General features: G+C 39.8%; 1 long non-coding RNA gene across 1 annotated transcript; it reads left to right on the top strand.

The window, feature by feature from the left end:
* The first annotated feature begins 20,240 nt into the window (after positions 1-20,240).
* LOC145431737 (uncharacterized) lies at positions 20,241-20,938 on the top strand. The gene is made up of 2 exons (XR_013912017.1): positions 20,241-20,368; positions 20,446-20,938. It is a non-coding gene; the product is annotated as an uncharacterized LOC145431737 (long non-coding RNA).
* Positions 20,939-23,358: the final 2,420 nt, after the last annotated feature.

The following is a 23,358-nucleotide window of genomic DNA, read 5'->3' on the forward strand; positions in this document are numbered from 1 at the left end:
GTTTCTCTGTAAGGAACAAAAGACATTTTAGAATACGATTTTTAAAAAAATGGTTTTTGACTATTGGTGCGTGTGTGTGTGTTTTCATGGTGTCCGTTTGGGGAAAAAAATATTCAGGCCTGATATTTAAGATTATATAATTTAATTGCACAAAAATTTTGATTCTACTCGTTTTTTACATAGTTTAAATGTAAAGTAATAAAAATAATGTAATGCATATTTGTCAGTAAGATGTAGTCTTACTGACAAATAAATACTGTTTGACACATTTTTTACAATTACATTTATTGCTTTATGTTAAGACTATGCAATCTAAATGGAATTAAAATTGATATGCAATTAAAATACATATTACTTCTAGTACCAGGCCTAACTTTTTGTGTGGCGTCTTTTGCCTCACAATTGTTAAATTCCATACACAGTCATTTACAGGATCTAGTCAAAACCAAAGCAACCTTTTTCACATGGTTTCAGCTACTCATCGTTCATGTCAGCCACCTCAGATCATAGAGCTCTTTTCTAATATTTGCTAAGTTTAACACTGCTTCCAAAAATGTCACGAAGGACTCACAGATAATGCAACAGTTTCACAATACAGCAGTAATCAGTGTCTTGGAAATTCACAGTCAAGTCATTTCAGAACATATCGTAGAGTTTAATATCTTTAGATTAGTTCCTCTTATGTAATATTTATAGCTCCACACTGCCCGGTAACAAATCACTTCTCTCTGTTTTCCTGCTTAAATAAATTCCTTCATAAATAATTAATTTTTCTCTAATTGGCAGTAATTACAACTGTAATATTATCATTTTCTCGAGTGTATATCTGTTACGCCAGGCTGTAATTAGCGTTAAGCATTTTCCCTGCTGTATCCAGCAGTTTGCTGCTGGACAGTTGGATTTCACTGCCTTGTGTAAAAAGCATTTTCCTTAATCTAACAAGGTATTTTTGCAGCTTAGTGTTTCACAGCCTTGTGTGAACCTCTGTTAATTAGGATAAAATTCCCAGTTATGTGTCTTTTAACTTACATTCCTCTAAGGTTTTCTGGCTGGTATAAGGAAGTCTAATATTGAATTTTAGCTGCCTGTTAAACATGTTTTAGTGTAGTCTGCAAATGAAATACTGCATGTGGGTAGCTCCAGTGCACAAATGTACTGATAAATCTTTAAATGGAGGTGAAACTATGTCATAGTAGGAATGTAGCAAGAGATGTTTTATGGAATGGCAAAACACTGCCATCAGAATAATGACTTATATTGTTGAGATTGCGCCATTTTCCTTACTGTACACTTTATGATGTCCCCCCTGCAATGTTGTGGCTGCTGCTCCTTTTTGCTTTTATTTTCATGCCTTTTCTGTTTTCCTCCACTTTTCATATGCAGTTGTTTATCACTGCATGTTCAAGAGATTATTTTAAGCAACTGCTGTGTGTTCAGGATGTGATTGATTAGATATGTATGTGTTAGTGTTGTTGATTAGATTTCTGTGTATCTCTGTATGTGCCGAGTAAAACACGAGTCTCTGTTTTCTGTTAGCAAATAGTTTTTTTTTTTTTTCAGTGAGTGTGATTGAATAAAGAAGCTTATTTCTTAGCTTTCTTGTCTGTGATATCTGTTATAGCTCCATGATTTATCAGTCAGGTAATATTATAAGCTGACACAGAACTAGATGTGCTGGTGTATTTTTTCGATAATGAACATGTATATTTATTTTTACAGGACATACTGAGTTCATACCTAGTGTCATCATAGTGTTTGCCAATCAGAGATGCTCGTTCCCCTTTGTGTTTTAAAGCTGCATTCACACTGGAGGTGTCTGTCCCACTGACTTTGTGCTGGGAGCAGTTATTTTGTCCATAAGTCACTGAATGTCATTCATTTTCTATGGTTCCTGGTTACCATGTCACTGCAAACTGCTTCCATTGTGGACACAACTTTACTCTTAATGTCCTCTGCCTCACACGTATTAGAGCAGCATCACAGATGAACACAGCTGATGACAGTGAGTCGAGTGGTGTCTTCATGTTAAGGTTCTTCTTTTTTGTTTTGTTTAGTAACTAAAAATAGATTGTTGGTTTAGTTTACTTGAAAAAGTATCTCTTCTTCAAGTGCTCAAACATCTCAAAGCCCATAAAGTTGCTAGCCAGTAGCTGATGTTTTCCACTTCAGAGGTGTTACTTGCTAATTTACTGACTAATCTTTAAATAATGTAGTATCAGTATCATTGCTGAGATGCAACTCTCAAGTAAAAATCAGCGAATAAAATTCATCCAAATCAAAGCTGCTGTGGTGGAGCCACCCAAATATTCACTCAGTTAAGAGCAACTCCACTGGTGGACAGGAAGCTTCACTTTATTGTTTGTTGGGGGGGTTTTTAACAGTCAAATATGGATCCAGGCAGTGTAGGAACACAGTGGGCCCTTCTTCCCTTTTCCCTTATTGATACCTTCCAGCAGGGTATGATCAATAATGAATAATAATCAAGAATAATTTATGGAGATTGATCTTTTTCTTCCTCCCCACACAGGTCAGGAGTCACAGTCAGCTGTCAGTGATTCAGTGTGTTGCTCAAGGACACTTGAGCGATGCAGATGCTTGCTCAAGTGGGATTTTAGCTTTAGCCCATTAGAGGGAAGCAAATGAACTGGCCCCAGGTTCATAAGATAAGAGTACAGGGGAGAATCAGGCACCTACAGTGCGAGTTAAACCTTTTCAATTACCACCATCATTTAATAATTAATTTCGCTGAACCACTTATTCTTGTCAGGGTTACTGTGGCCTGGAGCCAGTCACAGCATGCTCTTGGAAGAAAGAAGGAAGAGTTCAGCACTGCTTGCAAGTACTTTTTATGAATCGAGCCACAGTCTAACTTATTTATTTTATCTGAACGGACAGTGGGTAAAAACAAAAGCTATCAAACTTAGTTTGATTGCACTTAAGCCTTGGTCCTAATGCTGCTAAGTCACTTTTTTTTCACGCTGCTGGACTTGCAGCTACTAGAACAAAGATTTCAAAGATGGACAAAGTGATGTTTTTGCTGTCACGTTAAAGACAGAGCACAGAACAGCAAAACACATATACTAACTCAAGTTATATTTATTTTTCAGGTTAACGTGCTTGTGATGATCATGATTCACACACATATACACACAATTTAAGCTTTGGCATCTTAACCAAGAACTAGCATTAGCCCACTTTGCATCGTGACCCATAACGGCAAGAAAACGTGTTTCCAAAAATATGCAAATTTGACAAACCTAAGGTGTGTGAAATACAACCATCTCTGAAATTTGGCACACTTTACTGTGCCTCAGGTTTGGCTCTGTTAGACCTTCTAGTTACTGGCTGGCATGGTGCTGCAGTTTTTCAAATGGTAATGAAATGCTAATTGTCTTGGATAGTGGGAGGTTTAAGCTTTTCACAGTGTTATGGATACAGTAAAAGCTCACCCAATAATTTGCTTACCTTTTTGTTAGCAAAATGGTTATTTTTGTAAAACTGTGGACAAATGAGTATTAAAAGTCAAAAATTACCTACAATCTCTCTGAATATTAAGAAAAGCAGCTGCACAAAAATGAACTAAGAGGACAAGGTGTGCATAGTTAGAGAGCAGGTTTCAGTTTCCCTGCAGTCTGCTGCAATATTGTTACACAAAGGCCCTGACTACAGGTGCACAAAAAGCAGAAATTCTGATACCGAAATGGAGAAAATATCTTTTTTCTGACAACACAAGCCAATGACTGGTGTCTTAAATTACCGTATTTCTGATCCAGTAGCCAATAGGCAAGTTAGAAATTGTTAAAGTTGTATATACTGAGAGTACATCTCCTGCTCTGTACTCACTGATAATTTATGCATTAACTATCAAGCAGGGCTTCACAGGCTCTAATGTATGCGCAGCTCTGAGAAGCTGATGGCCAGTCTATTTTTGCATCATATACAACAAAGGCAATACCACTGTATGTTTTCCAGTGGACATAATGAAGTGTGGCCAGGGGCTCTGTAATGTGTTATGTAGTTTTTAAGTGGATTATCTAACGGACAAATCAATTATGATTTGTCCTCGACAGGCTAATTCATCTCTTTTTTGTAATAAAGGTTAATTAGACTGACTTCTTTTAGAAACAATTTCAGATTTTATTTTTCTCATGTGTTTGTTCCTAACTTAAATAATAGATGGCATATACCATGTTCCGGTCACCATATTGTCAGAAGGTATATTGCCCAGAAGACATGATTTTAGTTAAAAAAAAACCACTGCAGTACAATGACCCATCACCTCTCCAGAACAACGGACCAGATTTCCTGGTCAGAGCTCAGATTCTGCCCAGCTCCTCTCTTCAGTTCCTGTAGTGCTTTGTGCTCCCAGGGCTATTTTCTGCTAGCTTAACCGCAGATACAAGATGGCACCTGACAGGTGCAGAGGGGCAAGTGGCCGGATTAAGTGACAGTGGCCCTCACTGGAGTGGAAGAAGAGGGAGCCCACCACAGCAGGGAGAGATGGACTACATGTGTGTGATACAAAGCTTCACTGAGACTGAGCAAAATAATAATGCATGAATATTTTTATATATATTAAAAGAGAAAATCACTGAATTTGTACTTGTTACGCCTTTTCAGAGTATTTTATCTGAGAGTTGACTGCGTGAATGTAACTCCAAACAGGTTTCTAAGAGGGTCCGTTCCACTCTGTGAAGCCGTGTAATCCCTTTATTTCAGCAAAGTAACTGTATTCTGAATACCACCTTTTAAAACAGTAACTGTAACGGAAAACAGTTACTCATATTTTGTATTTTATATATGTAACGGCGGTACATGTATTCCGTTACTCCCCAACACTGTATATATGCATATGTGTATATACAGCGTGCTCAGTGAATACCTCAGGCAGCAGAAACCCAAGAAAGTGGAGGAAGGCGAGGAACCATCATGGAAGGACAGGGCCCTGCACGGTATGTACCACTGGCAGATAGAGGAGGTGGCTGATATCCAGAAATCCTACCAGTGGCTGGACAAGGCTGGACTGAAAGAGGCACTAATCATGGCAGCACAAGAACAATCTCTGAGTACAAGATCCATAGAGGCTGGGGTCTATTACACCAGGCAAGACCCCAGGTGCAGGCTGTGTAAAGATGCCCCAGAGACAATCCAGCACATAACAGCAGGGTGCAAGATGCTAGCAGGCAGGCCATACATGGAACGCCATAACCAAGTGGCCGGCATAGTGTACAGCAGGGGTGTCGAACTCCAGGCCTCAAGGGCTGGTGTCCTGCTGGTTTTAGATCTCACCCTGGGTCAACACGCCTGAATCAAATGATTAGTTTATCATCAGGCCTCTGAAGAACTTCAAGACATGTTGAGGAGGTAATTTAGTCATTTAAATCAGCTGTGATGGATCAAGGACACATCTAAAACCTGCAGGACACCGGCCCTCGAGGCCTGGTGGAGAATGACCGAGCTAAGCTCCTGTGGGACTTCCAGATACAGACGGACGAAATGGTGGTGGCTAACCAACCGGACATAGTGGTGGTAGACAAACAGAAGAAGACGGCTGTAGTGATCGATGTAGCGGTTCCGAATTACAGTAACATCAGGAAGAAGGAACACGAGAAGCTGGAGAAATACCAAGGGCTCAGAGAAGAGCTCGAGAGGATGTGGAGGGTGAAGGTAACGGTGGTCCCCGTGGTAATCGGAGCACTAGGTGCGGTGACTCCCAAACTAGGAGAGTGGCTCCAGCAGATCCCAGGAACAACATCGGAGATCTCTGTCCAGAAGAGCGCAGTCCTGGGAACAGCTAAGATACTGCGCAGGACCCTCAAGCTCCCAGGCCTCTGGTAGAGGACCCGAGCTTGAAGGATAGACTGCCCGCAGGGGCGAGTGGGGAATTTTTATATAGTGTACTGTCTGTACTTAGCTGATTTGAAGGCATATCTATAGATCTCTGATTAAGTCTGAAATGTGCTGAAATGTTACATTTGGTTTCTTTTCACATACTTTCAAATATTCAAATTAATGATATTGCTTAGTAAATTAATCTTTACATTTATTACATTCATTGCATTTAAATATTTGATTAATATTGTAATCGTAATTATTTGATTGGTTTTTACCCAAGTACCTCCTAGGTGAGGGGTTCTGGGTATGCTTCACCTGAAGGAGGTCTGGAGCAGACCCAGGACATGCAGGGTCTCTCAGCTGGCTTGGGAATGCCTTGGTGTTCCCCCATAAGAGTCGGAGGAGGTGGCTGCGAAGAGGGAGGTCTGGGCATCTCTCCTGGACATGGATGAATGGATGGATGGGTTTTTAACCACTGCAAAACATGAAGTCCTCTCAGTCAAAGGTTGCAGCGACAGTTATTGCTACTACCTTTTGCAATAATGGACAACATTATCTGGTGTTAGTCAATTCACAATGATTTAAAATGTTGCTTTGGTCTCATTTATCTCACAAAAGACATAATTTCTTTGGGAAAGATTATGAAAAGTCATACAGTAACATTCCCCAACAGTATATAGCTGCTCTGCCTGACTATGCTAGGTGAAGCTGTTGGTGATTGTTGTTCAGACTTCAGCTGTATTTATATGCTAAATATCGTGTTGACAACATGCCCAGCTGTTTCAATAATATGCTTAGCAAGCTCAGCAATCACTGGACACAGTCAGTCACTACGGCACAGCGAACTGAAGCACAGACACAGCTATAGCCAGTGACAACCAATGACTGTACAGTCACTGGTGAAACTATGTCAAAGGCTGAGCAAAGTTTAAGCTACACTGTAATAAAATTTTATAAAACCACTCTCTGTGGCTCAGAAGGAAATTTGATTTCTAAAGCAAAGCAAGTTTAATTTAAAAGACAAAAATCAATTCTGAATTGTAGGATGATGGAAAATCAAGACAATGATATTTACGAGCGTTAATAATGGAGATACACTAAATTTTAAGAGCAAAAAGGAGGTGAAATTTAATGGTCTTGAGCAACCCCTGATTTGTTTTGCTTCCAAAGCAACAGACTTTGTTTAATTTTTAAAGTGCTCTTGAGCAATAGCTGTCCAGGCTTTCTGAAGCTCTTTAAAAGTTTTTCTTTGGACATTGACTGCTTCTTCACTCATTTTCAAACCAGCCCTTGTACCTGACCATTTTCAGAATAATGTCTTTTTTAAGCCACTTAACACTGACCTATGAATTCAAGCAATAACAGAACAACTAACTCAAGGGATGAACCAGTCCTGTGTGTACACATCACAGAAATCTTAGGAAAGAGCCAAATTTAAAATGATATCTTTAGGCACTTTGTTAAAGCGCCCTATCACAAAAAAAAAGAAGTAATTTGTTCACATTTCTTTAGCTGAAACTGCAATAAATGCCAAAGACAGTTTGACAGGGGAAAAAAATATTATTTTTGTACGCAATTTCCAAAGATCTGTTGGTAAAATCCTGGCATATCTTAGTGTTGTGCGCTGTGTGTCCTTAAAATATCAGCAAACTGGAAAGTGGAGGACAAATGAAAGCGTATGAATGAAAGTATATTTTAAAGTCATGTCTTTAAGAAAAAGGATAAGTTCTAGCAAAGATTCTGACATAGTGCATGAGAGATACATCGGGCCCTTCCAATGATCCTGCTACTGTTCTCTGAAGCCTCATCAGAAACAGGGTGGCTGTCAGAAGCCATTCTTATGAAAGGAAACAAGGACAAAAGGCTGAGATATGCTGAATTACACAAAACTGGACTGAAGAAATGAGCAAGCAGTAGCAACAGGTTCAAATTTGACAACTTTTGGTTAAAACTATTGTCAATATGAGGAGCGAAGGTCAGGAGAGAGGTAGAACAGTACAGCAGTGAGTGTCTACAGCCTTCTGTAAAACACAGTGGAGGCTCTGTCATGATGTGGGCAGCATTTCAGCCAGTGGTGCTGCAGAGCTTTTCAAAATTGATGGAATTTGGAACGCACAAAAGGACTGTCAGATTAATCTAACTGTCAATTAATCTTGACATTCAGCATCTAATTAGTAAGTTTTTACTTCTTTTTTTCTTCTGCTAAACCTTTTCCATTAGTTTTAGTTTCTGCTCATTAACTATACATGCTAATAGTAAATAGTACTATTAGGATATATCAACCTTCTGATTTTTCGCAACCTGTCAGTTAGAATATACATATCCATCCATTCGCTGCCACTTGTCCTTTTTTCATGGTCACCGGGGGGCAAGATGCAAAACGCATAGACACAGTGAACAATTCATACTCACATCTATGGAAAATTTAGAGTTCTCAATTAACCTATCCCCACTAACTGCATGTCTTTGGACTGTGAGAGGAAGTCGGAGTACCCAGAGAGAACCCAGGCAAACACGGGGAGAACATGCAAACTCCCTGGCCTGATGGTGGAACTGAATTCAGCACCTTCTTGCTGTGCTGTGAACAGTGCTAACCACCGTGCCGCCCATGTCCATCATATGTGTAATTTAAGCATGCATGTAAAACTGCATTAAAAATGTGAATGTTGTCTGTGTTTATATCAGGTTTGTTTTAGTGTTAGGTTATAGTCTGTCATGCCATATAACTGTACATTTATGATTCTTCAGTGTCACCATGCACTGGCAAAATCAACAGTACCAAAGAGTACTACTGTATTGAGTATATAAACACATTTTGTTGTAAATTTGGCTTCACTGTCTTACACATCAATTCACTTTCTTTTTACTGTGTTTGTTTTTTGCTTAATTTTTCAGTTTAGAGGAAAAGACACAATTAAAACAAGTAGCCAAGCTGAATTGTTGGATGTAGTCTGCTTTTGTGATTGGCTGTTGAAAACATTTTAATGCCCTTCTATGGTCACTAAGTTGCCTAGCACACCAAGCTTGACAAAGATGTTGCTTATGTGTAAACATAAGATTCCCACAAGTGAATGGTGTATGTAAGCGCAAGTTCCACTGAACACAGTGAAGGGTGTGAGTGTGATGTTGATGAGCATAATCTGGGCCTCTAACGAATTGTAAATCTCTTTTTACACTTGACAAGAATAATAGTGTGTCTTCGTGAGCTTCAGGAAGGGAAATGTTTCTCATTTCCTTCACATGTTGGATATTTGAATGACTCCCTAGAGTGGATTTGTCATCATTACGAATGGAATTACACAAACTCAACTACTGAATGTTGTTTCCCTCCTCCACCCCACCGTCAGAGCTCTATTAGCTCTGATGGCAATGCAGAGCAGAGAAAAAAGTACTTGTGTAATTTTTTGCTTTTTCTGATATCACAGAAAGAGACAATTAGAGATAAATGCACTGAATATTGACTCTCTACTCTCAGTGGAGGCAGTCATGTCACATTAAGGTATTGCTATTTTCATCTGTCAACAGAATGCACATCATTTGGTGGAAGACTTTACCACAAAGCCACATTTAATAAGAATTTTTAGAGCTATCCCTTATTTTTCCACTCTTTGAATATATAGATATTTACTCAAAGGTGCTTGATGATTATCATTTAAGAAAGCATAGAAAAAACTGTCCTGCCCTATATACAAGTATAATGCTGTCTTGATTTTCAGCAGCCCCTCAAAACGAGCACTTTTATCTAGAATTTATGGAGCATGAGTGGATTCTAGACAGCTTTCCTTCCTAATTACATCATACACCTAACCCTGCAGGCTTCCTGCAAGATGCCAGCACATAAAGATGGAGTGAAAAGGGATCAAATGGAGAAAATCATTGTTTGGAATATGAAAGTGGTGAAACATCATAGAAAGAAGCACCACATGATCAGTTTTGATGGTTGGAAGACATTTAAATTGAAGTTGTTGCTTGTGGAAGAATGGCATGCCATATGCATACATCGTGCCAAAAAATACCCAACACAACTAATTCTAAATGTAATCGCTTCATCAGTGATATATAAAAAACAATATAATAATAATATAAACAGACAGCTTCCTAATTTGCCTGAGCACTCAAAGCGCTTTATACAACATGCCTCATTCTCCCATTCATGTTTCTCTCCTTTTTCCAGCTGAAATGCTTTCTATCTAACATTCACACTTCAATGCATGCATCGCATCTTGGGGTTAGCACGTTGCCCGAGGATATTTGGCATGCAGACTGGAGCAGGCAGGGATTGGACCACCAACCCTCCAATTAGTAGATACTCTACCTCGTGAGCTACATCCACACAAATACTTGCAGCAGGCTGTGAAACAAACCTCAGCTTTCTTTTCTAAACCAACAGTTTTTTCACAACTATTCTTTTCAGCTGTTTCACCAAGCTACAGTAAATTTACAGCTTCAACATTTAACAGTTTTTCTCACATTTTTGAATAAACTAAGTGACATACAGTATGTCTATTTGCTCTTTTCTTGATATTTTGCTGTCTAACTTGTTCAAGTTATTAAGCTACATTCAGAATTATCAATTTGTCCTTGCAAGGTGTGATTAAATAGTTCAGTGACAGGACATATCCATCCATCCATCCATCTTCTGGTGATCCAATTCTTGGTAGATATTTCACAGGTCAGTGAGTCATCAGTTAAGTGTATTTCATGCAAGAGAGCCAATGAACAGTCACAGCTTAGATATTGTTATTTAACCCTACACCAAGTGCATCATATGTATGAGTTTTTGAGAGTTCTACATCATCAGTGTAGTTTTTCCTGTCTTCAAAAACCGAACAATATGTTTTTAAGGAATAAATATAAATATGCCAGAGGTAAGAAATATGATATAAATTAAACTGATGTATCCAAACTGACATTTATTGTTTTTAATTCACCGGAAGGTTCAATAATGACTCCAGTTTCAAAAAATTTGAATCTTCTGGCATTTATTTAATTTTTTGGGTTTATAAGAGTGAAGTGTGTAGACTGATTTGTGAGGTACAAAATGCAAGAAAACTGTAAGCAAGGGGTTAATTATTAACCTCTTCTAGTAGTGAGCAGAGAATAAATAGGAAGACAACACATCCAGGTAGAGAACTGAAATGTGAGGAAGGCAGAAGTTGTTAAACATGGTCGGACAAACAAAGCTGGAGATAAAGCTGAAGAGACTGATGATTCATTCATGAAGCCAGTTTAGCATCTGATTGTGTACTGAGTAATAGTTCAATAATTCAAAATAATAATGTAAACTTACTGCGGTCCATTGTGGTTACATAGCCCTTGAATGTAATCAGTACTAAACACATAGTTCTTCGGGAGAACCGTTAGCAGTCACGTCCATGAAGCTGTTTATACCAAATGTTCTTGTTCAGGATGCTACTGTAGGACTTGGCACTGACAGTTTGAGTTTACGGCGTACTTTAAATGTCGAATGGTAACACTCTCACCTGACACAGTCTTAAAAACAGCATGCTCTTCCACTGGAGACTGCTGTTTGGTTTTTGTTTTGTAGATGTGGACCCAGCACAGCCTTCAGTTTCCAGGCCCCTCTTCTGTGGAACCAGCTTCCAGTTTGGATTCTGCTGGGGGATTCCCATGATGCACTGCTTCTTCAGTCACCTTTTCCACTCACCATGTCTTATACACCTCTCTGCATTTAGTTATTAGTTATTATTAATCTCTGACTCTCTTCCACAGCGTGTCTTTGCCCTGTCTCTGCTCATGGTAACGGCAGCGGCCGCCCTTTCCTGAGCCTGGTTCTGCCAGAAATTTCTTCCTGTTAAAAGGGAGTTTTTCCTTCTCACTGTCGCCAAAGCACTTGATTGTTGGGGTTTGCTGTGTATTCCTTGTATTATTGTCGGGTCTTCACCTTATAATATAAAGCTCCTTGAAGCAACTGTTGTTGTAATTTGGTGTTGCATAAATAGAATTGAATTGAATGGGACATTCTGGCTAAAGAATATGGCAAATAAAAAGCTCATGGGGAATTCAAATGAACACAGTTCATCCTGTGGGTAGAAGAGCGTGCTGATTAAATTTCAAGCAAATTTCTAAGATGCTCAAAATGATCTTATTTAACACATTAATATTAGTCTTTTCTCCTAAATCTGGTAAGCAAAGCAAACATATTTGCAAAAAATGTTTATATATTCCCTGAAAATTGCCTATACTCTGCTGCTATTGTTGGGTGTGTTGCCTTGAAGTGTGTTCTTGTCAAATCTCTTATCTGTACCCTTTTTTCTGAACCTACACTGACTTTCTGCCTTTTTTAGGTCATCACACATACAGACTCTCTCTCCCTGTGCAAACATTTTAGGCACAGATGAATCTGATGCAGCCAGAGGGGATATCTGTACCTTTCTCATCTCACTGAGCCATATTCTGCACAGATAACTGAACCTTCATACGACATGCTGGCTTTTCTTTAAAAGGTGACCTAACCTCACTTGGTCAGACCATAAAAACGCCTTCATGTTCATCAGCTATTTATAAGGTTTTCCATTAAAAAAGACTCTAAAATGATTTGCATGAAACTGTGCAGCTTTACCTTCTTTATTTTGTGGACATTAATGAATATTTAAATTAGTTCATTCATCTATCTATCTTTTACCCCTCCATTGCTGTCTTTGCAGTCTATTCTAGCCAAACACTGTGAAGCTACTCTGCACAGAGGCAAAATGTAAAACACAATGTTTCTGTGTTGTAGAACTTTAGAAACAGTAAATCATACTATAAGCCTGACAGACAGTGTTGAGTAGCATTATGTTTTTAAAGTAATTTGTTAGTCATTAAAAATCTATTGCTTACTGAGAAAAGTAGCAGGATTACTACTACTTTATGTTACCAAAGACCCTTTTGCATTGGCACTTCCACACTACAGCCGATTTAACTATGAGTATATGGACTTCACAACCTACTGCTATGAGTGAATTGATCCAAATATTGATAGTATCAATACCAGTTGATTGATACGTGTGAAGGGATCGATACCTTTGTTTGTTTCTCCCCTCTGTGTTCAGTACATTGCTCCTGTTCCATCAAAAAGTAGACAGGTTTGAACAAATGCTGCTTCTCTCACATCTTGCATGCACATGTTGCTTGTCACCTCCTCCCCTGCTCTGCCGTGTCTTGTTGCCATGCTGTCATGTGACTCTGGAGTGTGAGACAGCACGATAGCAGAAAAAAAGAGGAGATATTCTATGGCTGCAAATGAGAACAATGTAAACTGTAATCTGTATATATAAGATATTCACTCCTGTGTCAACACCACGAACTTAAACAAGCAGATGAAAAACCATAGAATAGAGAACTCCAAAAAAGAAAAAGAAGCAACGAGGAGGAGGAGGAGGAGGAAAATCCCCCAGACAGACCCTCAGAGTTTTCTGACAGAGTACTTTCAGAGAGGCAAAGAATATCCAAGTAGCTTATATAACAGTGAAAGTAACTTTTTTAGCCACGACTCTTGTTGATCTTCAGCATTATTTAATGTTAATTTTCAGCTACTGGTCATCACATTAGTTCCTTTAGCAGACTGATCACCTATAGGCTATATCCAAACACTGAAATAATATATTAATATTGAAGATCAAATATTGAGATCAAATTTTCGTGACTTTAAATGTTTATTTTGGATTCTGTTTTTATTCAGATTTGTAACCTTGGAATTGGCAGGATTATTTTATTTCTGAACTCAAGGTCCAGCTGTGTTTGATGACCTTTGAGCAGCTCTTTTATTAACCTCTCAATAAGACTTCTGATTATCCTTTTCCACAACTGTGGTTGGTTTCTTCACATCATTAGTAAAAATATACATATACATGAGTACAAACTGAACCAGATCCAATTAAATGGGAAGAAACAAGTGTTCAGGCGGATTTCTTTGTATTCAGACAGTGCCACTGCAGTGCCCCGCCTTCCCCATCACGATCTTTCTAAAGAGAGCTTGGACTCACTAATAGGTTTCTGGATCCTGGCAGAACCAACATGCCACTATGAGGAGGGGTGTAAGGTTAATCTGTATGTGTTTGAAGTCAGGTTGTGCCTCATTGACTCTCTCCCTCTCTTCTCTCATCACTTTCTCCATCATTTCTTTGCACTCACACACACACACACACACACACACACACACACACACACACACACACACACACACACACACACACACACACACACACACACACACACACACACACACACACAGATATCGGTGCTTTGAACTGTGACTAAAGCTTTCTTGTGTCTCTGTATTTTTTTTTTGCCCCTCTTTGATCTCTGTTAAAAGGTTAAGGTGACTTTGGGGGATTGTGCAGGGCAGGGAGTGTGTAAAGTTCATGCTAGAGAGTTTCTGTCAGTAGCAGTCACTGGATAATAAAACTTTTCACTTTAATAGCATTGAGCTTGCATTAGTGCATGACTACTTTAGAAAGTACCACACGCCTTTTAAGAAAACTGCTGCAACACTGACCGTATACCAGTGTTTCCTTCTATAGCGAAGATTGCAGAATGATAACAGAAATGATCACAGCAGCCTTTAAATTTGCCAACCTTATGAAGATCTCCCTTTGGAGCCTTTATTGGCTGGAAAAATAAGAGGGGCACTATAATTCGGCCTAACAAATTTGTTCCATAAGCTGCTCATGCCTAGCTCTGTGTTTTTCATGGTCTTCACAGTTCAAAATAACTATTATTTATATCATACCGGGGGTTTGTGCAGCTCATATGTCTGAAACTGCTTTAGCTGAAACCTAGCTGTTTTCTGATTGGCTAGATCGCATACACAAAAAAATTAAACTACTTGTCCAAACTAACTTGTTTGGACTTATATACTTCAAGCCATTGCTTTCTGCTTGGGATGTATAGAAAAAGTAATTTTTCAGAAGACGTGTAGATCTCTGGCAGTAGTTTTCACCAATGGAGGATCCTGAAAGGTGTTCCAGGTCATCCAAGAAGGGGAAGCAAATGAGGGAGGTGGGTCGTTAGGCAAGATTTTCATTTATAGTGTATCTCACAGTTATGCTTATGGTTTTGCGAATGCATTGACATTTCGGTTCCAAGAGGAGAATCTTCCTGCACATAATCAACCACATGTTGCATGAGAGCAGCTTATTATAACCTATAATTACCTTTCAAAATTAAGTGACCTTTAGCAGCTATGGGAATACATTTATGTGTGCTGGCATTGCCGTCTTTGGATTGTGTATTACTGTTGACCCAGCTGACCTAGAAAATGGGCTTTTGTAACGTGTGGCACCGTTTTCATTCAGGAGCTTATCTCTGCAGTAGTAAATGGACTGTTATTCATACCGACACAGAATCAGATTGCTCAGGTTCTGACAGTGTTTGTTTGTTTTTACATTGTCTGTTAATTGTAGCTGTATTCATGGTGTGTTTTGGTTTCATGATTTATCTCCGTGTATTGTGAATGTAAGCCCAACAAGGGACACTGGTTGGAAATTAGCTATAAACTTATCTGCAGTACATCAGTTTCATGTTTTTACTTGGACTATGTTAAACTGAGCTGCAGACTGCAGTCGTAAAAACTTTTCCTTCAAAATCTGATTTTTACTTGCATTCTTCTTGTTGCCATTTAAACTTGAATACTTTTACTACAGCTGACATGGAAAAACTCAGCTCTGTTGATGCTCACAACAGATGTAATGCCTCAACTTCTTTCACTGTTCTTATTTTAACTATCCCTTTAACCTTTGTGAAAACATGCTAATTTATTCAGTGAGAGTATGTGAGAGGCAGCTGTGTAACTGAATCCCTCAGTTTTTCTTCATTTTCCCACCAATCATTTCCACATCAATTCTACTGCTCTACATGATAATTAAAGTTTAAGTTTGACTCCACTATATTTACTGGACAAATGACTGAAAAAGTAGTACCAATGTGAAAAGAAATTGCACAATTATTACATCATGAATGAACTGATTAAAACAACTTTTTTATGGAAAGTTCAGTTTCACGAGGCACATCCAGGCCTGTTGGATCAAGAAATCACTTAAAGAGAAAATGTCTAAAAAAGTGAAGTAGACTAAAAATGTAATACATCATGCCTCAGTCTAGAAAAACAGCTGTGAAACAAAGTCATTGTTATCCATCAGTCTAGAAAAGATTACAAAGTCATTTTTAAGGTTTATGGAATCCAGTAAATGGAAAGAATTTGGAACAGTGGTGCACATTCCCAGGACTGCCCATCCCTAAACTGATCATAGTTACTTTTAGCAGGTGACAGTGTCAAGCACAGTCAGCAATCTTGGTACATCCGTTGATTTAATGCTATTTTACATCAACTGTTCGCTCAGCTGATATTCTTTGGCACATTTTATTGCAAATTGTCCATTTGGTGTGCTATTTAAGTTTCAGCCCCATGTTGCTGCCTTTGCAAGCCATTTTGCAACCCACCTCCACCCAAACTCCTCCGGTTTGTGCTTTTCATGGCATTTACTTATGCCTGTTCTGTTGTGTCAGGGGGTTGCTGTTGTTGATATCCTTGCCTTTTGGCTTTCCACATGGAAATGCTCACAGAGTAAATAACTATGGATGGTATAATAGTCCCACTTTGATTAAAGAGATTTGGACAAAAAAAATCAGCTTTAGATTGTACAAACGACAGAATTATATCATGCATGAGACAGCGCGGCAGGTAAAACTCTGGAAAATTCATACTGAGTGGATGTCATGTGGCCTGCCCCTGCATGCTCTGTCCAGACAGCACTGTACCCAAATAAAACTCGGTATTTCCACAAGTGAGAACGTAGCTGAGGCTGTGAATCTGCTGTTTGTATTGAATGTAAAAAAATAAAATAAAATAAAAATTTGCAACTTTGACGAATCCCAGACTCCATTCTCCTAACTCCGGCTGAGATTCATGTGTAAAAATGAAGCTGTAAATCCCAGGACATGTGTAAAATCATTCTTGGAGCATAGTACATGTTCTGTTTAGTTTCCACCTTCATGACAGCTGTAAGGTGGGTGATTTAAAAAAAAAAAAAAATCCTACCCTCAAATACTGATAAGGCTTCAGTTTAGGCACATTGCTGCTGTGCCAACACATAGCTGATAGCTGTCCACCTCTGCTAATTCAAGTCACTGATCTGGTCAAATATTATAATCCACTGTGTCAGTTTCCTGAGTGAAATTCTAGTTTTTAATCCATCTGCGTAAATGTGTGTCTGTGCTTTGAACCCATACAATTTATAGATTCTGCTAACCGACTGGCCATTTTTAGCACTTAACACCTCACCTTCATATCTAAATATGGTCACTTCTGGCTCCAGAGAAATCAGTATGACAGTGAGCAGTACGCCTCAGTACACAGTGTCCAAAACTAACAAGTCAATACACTCCTCTTTTACATGCAGTCCACATTAAACCTGGAGTGATAACTGATAACAGTAATGCATTAGACTAATAGAAGGTGCTCCACACACAGCAACAACTGGTGACAATGATGGGTTTCAGTCTACTTTACAGCATTCATCCCTGTAAACACTGGCAGTGGTTTGTTTAGGTTTGAAAGTACAATGATGCATTTGTATTTTCCGTAGCACTTTGGCAGGTTATCGAACGATGAGCAAAGGTGCATTTGTTCCCTGAGTTGGTCCTTGGAGCAGCACATCTCCAAGCACCAGGTGATCTTGTGTCCGAGTGTATTCTGGGAGGAAGTGGTAACTTAAAGAATATAGCATCTTTAATGTCTGGAAACCTGATCGGCTGTTTTCACATACATTAGCACAGGAAGGGGTTTTCCCCTGCATACAAGCACCGTTGCACTTCTGCTCATTATTACTATGGCAGCGTGTGTGTGTGTGTGTGAGTGTGTGTTATTTTTGCGATACACGGCTCATCATTGTTATAGTAATTCACCCAAGGGAGGATCTATGTGTTCTGTCTGGTTAATGAGGCAGTTTCCAGTGACCTCTTCATGGGGATGGATGGCTCACCTCTATCCACATACAGTATGCCTACGTTTTGTTTTTTGTTCCCCTCCCTGCTGTTCTGCCCTTCTTTTTGCTGATTTTTTTTTTTACAGTTCTTCAAGACATCATTAAGTCACCATTTTTCCATCATGTCATTCTCTTCTCTTCCCCTCTCTCTGCTCTTCTCCTCTATCCATTAATTTGCAGCAGTCTCCATCCTCTCTACATTTTACCCTCTGAGCCAAAGGAACCAGTACAGAGAAATCAGCATTAATAAGGTATGAGGTGAGGTGGTGTACCATTACCACACAGATAAACACACACACACCACTGACATCCCTGGACTCTTCCATGAGAAGGAGGGTGTAGGGTACAGTGTTCATGTTATCATTGAAATGAGAATGCACCTGCAAAGAAGCCCCGAAAGCCAGTTCAGAGGGTTGGAAGTGAATTCAGCCTGGTTGGAGGTTTTAGGTGAGCTACAGCGACTCTTTAAATAGAGCATACTCTTGGCTTATAATTCATCTTTAAAATCTGGCTTACCTGTGAAATAATTATACAAAAATGAGTCCCACTGAGTGCTGAAAAGCTCAAACCAATATAGGTAATGGACTTTTAAACATGTTTCATAAGGGTGCCATAAAGATTTCCCTTTACTGTAAGTACCTCTGGGTGAGCGTTTCCTCTTCTGTTTCAATATTTTATACTATAGAAGACAACACACTGGGTGTTAATCATAAAATTGTTGCTTTTCAAACAGATAATTTCAGATAATTACACCACTGAATGCCTAGATTCTGATTACCACAAAGCATTCAGTGCATAATGAGGTCGACCACAAAGCAACCAACTCAACTCAATTTGCACTCAGGAAGTGTGATGGCACTGCCATGATAACTTTGCCGGCAGCAAATTATGTTCTCAGAGTTCACAAAGACACACTGTTTGCATCTATTCTCTAACAGTGTAGCACTGAACCAGTGTAGCACTGAACCAGTGTAGCACTGAACCAGTGTAGCATGGGGTTTATACCGTACCTGATTCTACTTTGCTTAACTGGCTGTCACACTACTCATAAGGTGCTGGTTGCTGGCAAATAGTGCCAAATCTCTCACATCGGGCTGCCGTGCTGGGTTGTTTGAATTCTTTTTTTTTTTTTTAAGATGTTGCACCGTCTAATTTACATTTAGGGTTTAGAATAAAATGCATTAACAACTTTCTGTTATAGTGCTGGGTATAAACCTTCATTGTGTATGAAATATATTTATGGCAATTATGCCCAAAAAGTGATGTATCACACAGCATCACACAGTTTCTGCAGATTTGTTGGATGCACATGCATTGTGCAAATCTGTCATTCCATCACATACAGTGTACAGAGTACAGCGAAGTCATTGGTGTGTTTGAGAAGCCAGTTTAAGCCAGCCATCAGAAGATGTGGTTACAATAAAACATGTACACCTTATAAAGTAGCCACTGCGATAGGAACAAATGAACAGATACAGTGCTAGAGGAACTTGATGCCTGGAAAATTTAGCAGTTCCAAAAGTAAGACTGGAGTAATAACTAGTGCATTGGCAGTGTTTGTTGAGAAACTGAAAGCATCGGCTAACAGGCTGCCATGCTTGAGACACAGGATCAGTGCAGGAGTCAGGAGCATCAGTGGTGCCAGCCTTGTTGGCAGCTTGTCAAGCAACAATAGCCAGGAATCTGAGCCCAAGGCAGACAAGCCAAGGGTGATGCCATGTCACTCAGTAGCTTCATTTGCACAGACACAAGGTCTTATTTTCATTGCTCAGGCTACACAAAAGAGTGTGATTAACCGGTTCCTTTATTATCTGTGGAGATTTTGACAGATGCACTGTATCTCTGTAAATGATACCTAAATATAAGATGGCAGTTTGTTTTTCACTGACAGCAGAAAATCCGTTTTAAAACCAGGAATCAATTTCCCTCAAAAATGTATTTCTCACTGGTTTGGATTAAAATGTACCTGCTGTGATTTATGTGATCAAAACACTGTAGCAACATGTGGAGGGACAGGTTCCATGCTGGTCGTACTTTGACTGATTTTTACAAGGAACAAAGTCATTTCTAGTATTATATGGAAAAAGGACACCAGGTCAACCTAATTTCTATTATTTACATTGTTCTATTTTTGTTTGCACGTGTTCAGATCAGGCTGCAGACTGTACATAAAAGATGAATGCAATCACTGTGACATCACCCGCTGATATTTGAGCCACATGTGACCATATTTAGCCCGGAGGCCAGAGTACTAAGCTATCAGCTATTGTTAGTTGGACATTTTAACATGGAGCCAGCCTCAAGTGGCCACTAGAGGAACTGCAGTTTTTGCCCTTTTCTGCACTGTCTTAATTTTTCAGACGCAGATACTGGTTGCTTGGTTGAGATTCTGTCATGGTCCGGGTGAGCACGGGGTTTTTCCACTCCGCTGGGTTCTACCTTCAGGCAGAGACTCCAATCAGCTTCCACACCTGGTTCCAATCAAGTCACCTGCATATAAGACCAGCATTCACAACAGACCTCTGCCAGATCTTCTGCTAACCCATGTCAGTGCTAGGCTGCGAACCCCTTGTGAGAACCCTCAACTACTGCTTTTCCCTCACCGTGTTTTTCTTTGTCATAGGACCCACCTGGCAGTCACGTTTCCCGAACTACTCTCATCTCTGCCTGGACGCTGGTTCTGTCATCTGGTTTCTTCCTCTCCACCATCGGACTACACCTGCCTGCCTCCCTGCCAAGTCCCTCACTCCACGCATATTCTGGATCCTCTCTGGACACTCCTCACCCGGAACCCCCTGGACACCCCTTCCTCGCATGACACTTTAAACCTGCAACGCGTAAGCCCTAACCTCCATAGCCTAATCCTGCAGCTGTGATTCACTGGACTGCCACTGACTACTTGTCTCTTCTCATTATAGTGACTGCGTACCTCCATCCAAGCCGCTGCCCCTTTTTTCCATCCGTGAAATCCAGCACCTAGCCATAGCACTCAGTTTCATGTTCACAGTTTGGCCTCACAGTTCACAGTTCATAGCATTTCATAATTCATAGCATTCATAGTCTCCTGTTGTGTAATTTCACTAGACACTTGTAAATAAAGCACTGTGTTCACGCCCGTTTGCCTCCCTTTGTGTCTGCATTTGAGTCCACACCCACAGCCGGGCCCTCTCGGCCGTAACAGATTCAACACATTGATCCTGGGTTTGACTCCTGTCCACTTCGCACTGCACCTGGTATCACGGTATAATTTGGACAGGGTCGGCAGCAGACCATATTAACTCAAGCTGGAGGCTGGATTTGCATGTGCCTTATAGAGTAAGGAGTTCAGTCTGGTGGGAGCTTGGAGTAGAGTGATTGCTCCTTTGCATCATAAGGAGTCAGGTGAGGTGGTTCAGGCATCGGATTAGGATGCATCCTGGGCTGCTATCTGTGCAGGTTTTCCCATCACGTCCCACTAGGAGGTTACGCCATAGAAAATATATGTCATCCAGTCTTGAAATATTTGAGGATCCCACAGGCGGAGCTTAAAAATGTTGCATTGGAGACAAACTTCTGGCTTAGCCTGCTTCCAGTAAGACCCAACAAAGGATAAGTGTGAAATGGCCAGATGGACTGACACTTCCATCAATGAATTTTTGATTAAAATCCGTATTAATCTCAACACTCCATTTTACAACTCTGTTACAGCTATAAATTATATAATGCCATTAATAACATTTTAAAAGATTTTGTGGGAGATATGACAGGCCAGTAAAATGAAACTTCCATAAAAAATGGAGAGCAAACTGTCAGCCAGTCGAGGAGATTCCACAACCAAATAGACTAACTTGAAGGAATCATCCTCCGAGAGTGTAGAGTTTTACCATCATATCTTCACCACCTGTAGGCATGAAAGGTGCTTTTCAACTGTAGTTTGTTCCTTTGTGCAACTATAGTCAGCATGAAGTCACAGCATTTACAGTGGATTCCAACTGGATTTTGTAAAAAAAAAAAAACAAAACGAAAAAAACAACACAAACTTTTCAAAATACCATGACAGATAATCTATTCTCAACTCTGCTCATAGGTTTTTGGGCCTTTTTTAGGATAGAAAAGCAGGGGAAGACACACAACAAAGGCGTTGGGTCAGAGGTGAGTCCAGGCTGGAGCATTAAGCCTTGTGGCATATGGTTGCCTGCTCGCCCTTTGGGCTAAACTGGCAGCCAGAATATTCCAGACTTTTGTTGATTTGCCAAAAGACTTCTAGAATCCATCCACCATGTACAGCAGAGCTTAACACAGCTATAAAAAATGAACACTAAAGTGTGTCATGTAGTGGACAGAGCTAAATGCAAGACTTGACAAAGGAGGCAGACATACTATCTGGAGCTAATTCAAACTGGCAAATTAAATGTGAAGGCCAAAGAGATGTGGGCATCAGCGCATATGAGAAACTCTTGGGTTGCTTTTGTAGTACGCTCTGGGTCATTATCTGCTGTGACATGCTGTCCGATCAGTTTTGCATCATTTGGCTGAATCTGAGCAGAATGTAGTCCTGTACACTTCAGAATCCATCGTGCTACTTACATCAACAGTCACATTATCAGTAAACAGTACATTGCCTCCACTATATTTGACAGGCGATGTGGTATGCTTTGGATCATGAGCTGTCTCTCTCCTTCTCCATATGTTGCTCTTCCCATCATTCTGGTAAAAGTTAGTTTCATCTGTCCAAATACGTTTGTCAGAACTTAGCAACTCTTTTAGATGTTTTCTGCCTTTTTGTTCTTGAGTGTAACCAGTGGTTTGCACCTTGTTGTAAACTCTGTATTTCCATTCATGAAGGTGTCTTTGGCAATGATGCACCTCCCCATCCACATATTTCTATTCTGTCGACCTTCAGACCAGTGACAGCCTCCCTCACTTCCATCAACATTTCTTTGGAATTGGGAACACCCTCATGAAACTATGTATAAGACAATTGTTCAATTAATTGTGAGCCTCTGAAGGTTGGGGGCTGCAAAAGTGATAATTCCTTATCACTTTTGTTAAATCCATTAAAGACGAAGGGCTACACTTTATTCACAACTTGATTTGATTTAAAACGCACTGAGATATTGTATAAAGACAAAACTGTGTTATTGTCCATAAACTTATAGACCTCACTGTAAATGGTAACTGCTGGGGTGTCTGTGTAAGTTCTTAGTCATCCATGCCATAATAATCTTCACTTCAGAACTGAAGAAGCTTCTCAGATGAGAGGTGGAACATCTTCAAGAAACTTAAAGAAGTCCAGATCCTTACCTTTCCAAGCTCCTTAGACTAACTGTTGGGTTGCATCCATGAGACACGCCAGAGAGGCGACCGTTTTTCAAGTGGTCTTAAGCTTAAGCGGGACTGTTTTAGAAGTGAGGAAAACTGATGCTCAAATGTAAGTGAAGGAGACCGTAACATGGAGTTCTCTACCATATTGAGACTATCTCTCCACTCCGTTACGGAGTATAACCCCCACCCCCACCCGGTCATGGTGTGCAGATATTTCTTTAAGACACTCTAG

Source organism: Astatotilapia calliptera, chromosome 11 (assembly GCF_964374335.1).
Source record: "Astatotilapia calliptera chromosome 11, fAstCal68.1, whole genome shotgun sequence".
NCBI classification, from domain to species: Eukaryota; Metazoa; Chordata; class Actinopteri; order Cichliformes; family Cichlidae; genus Astatotilapia; species Astatotilapia calliptera.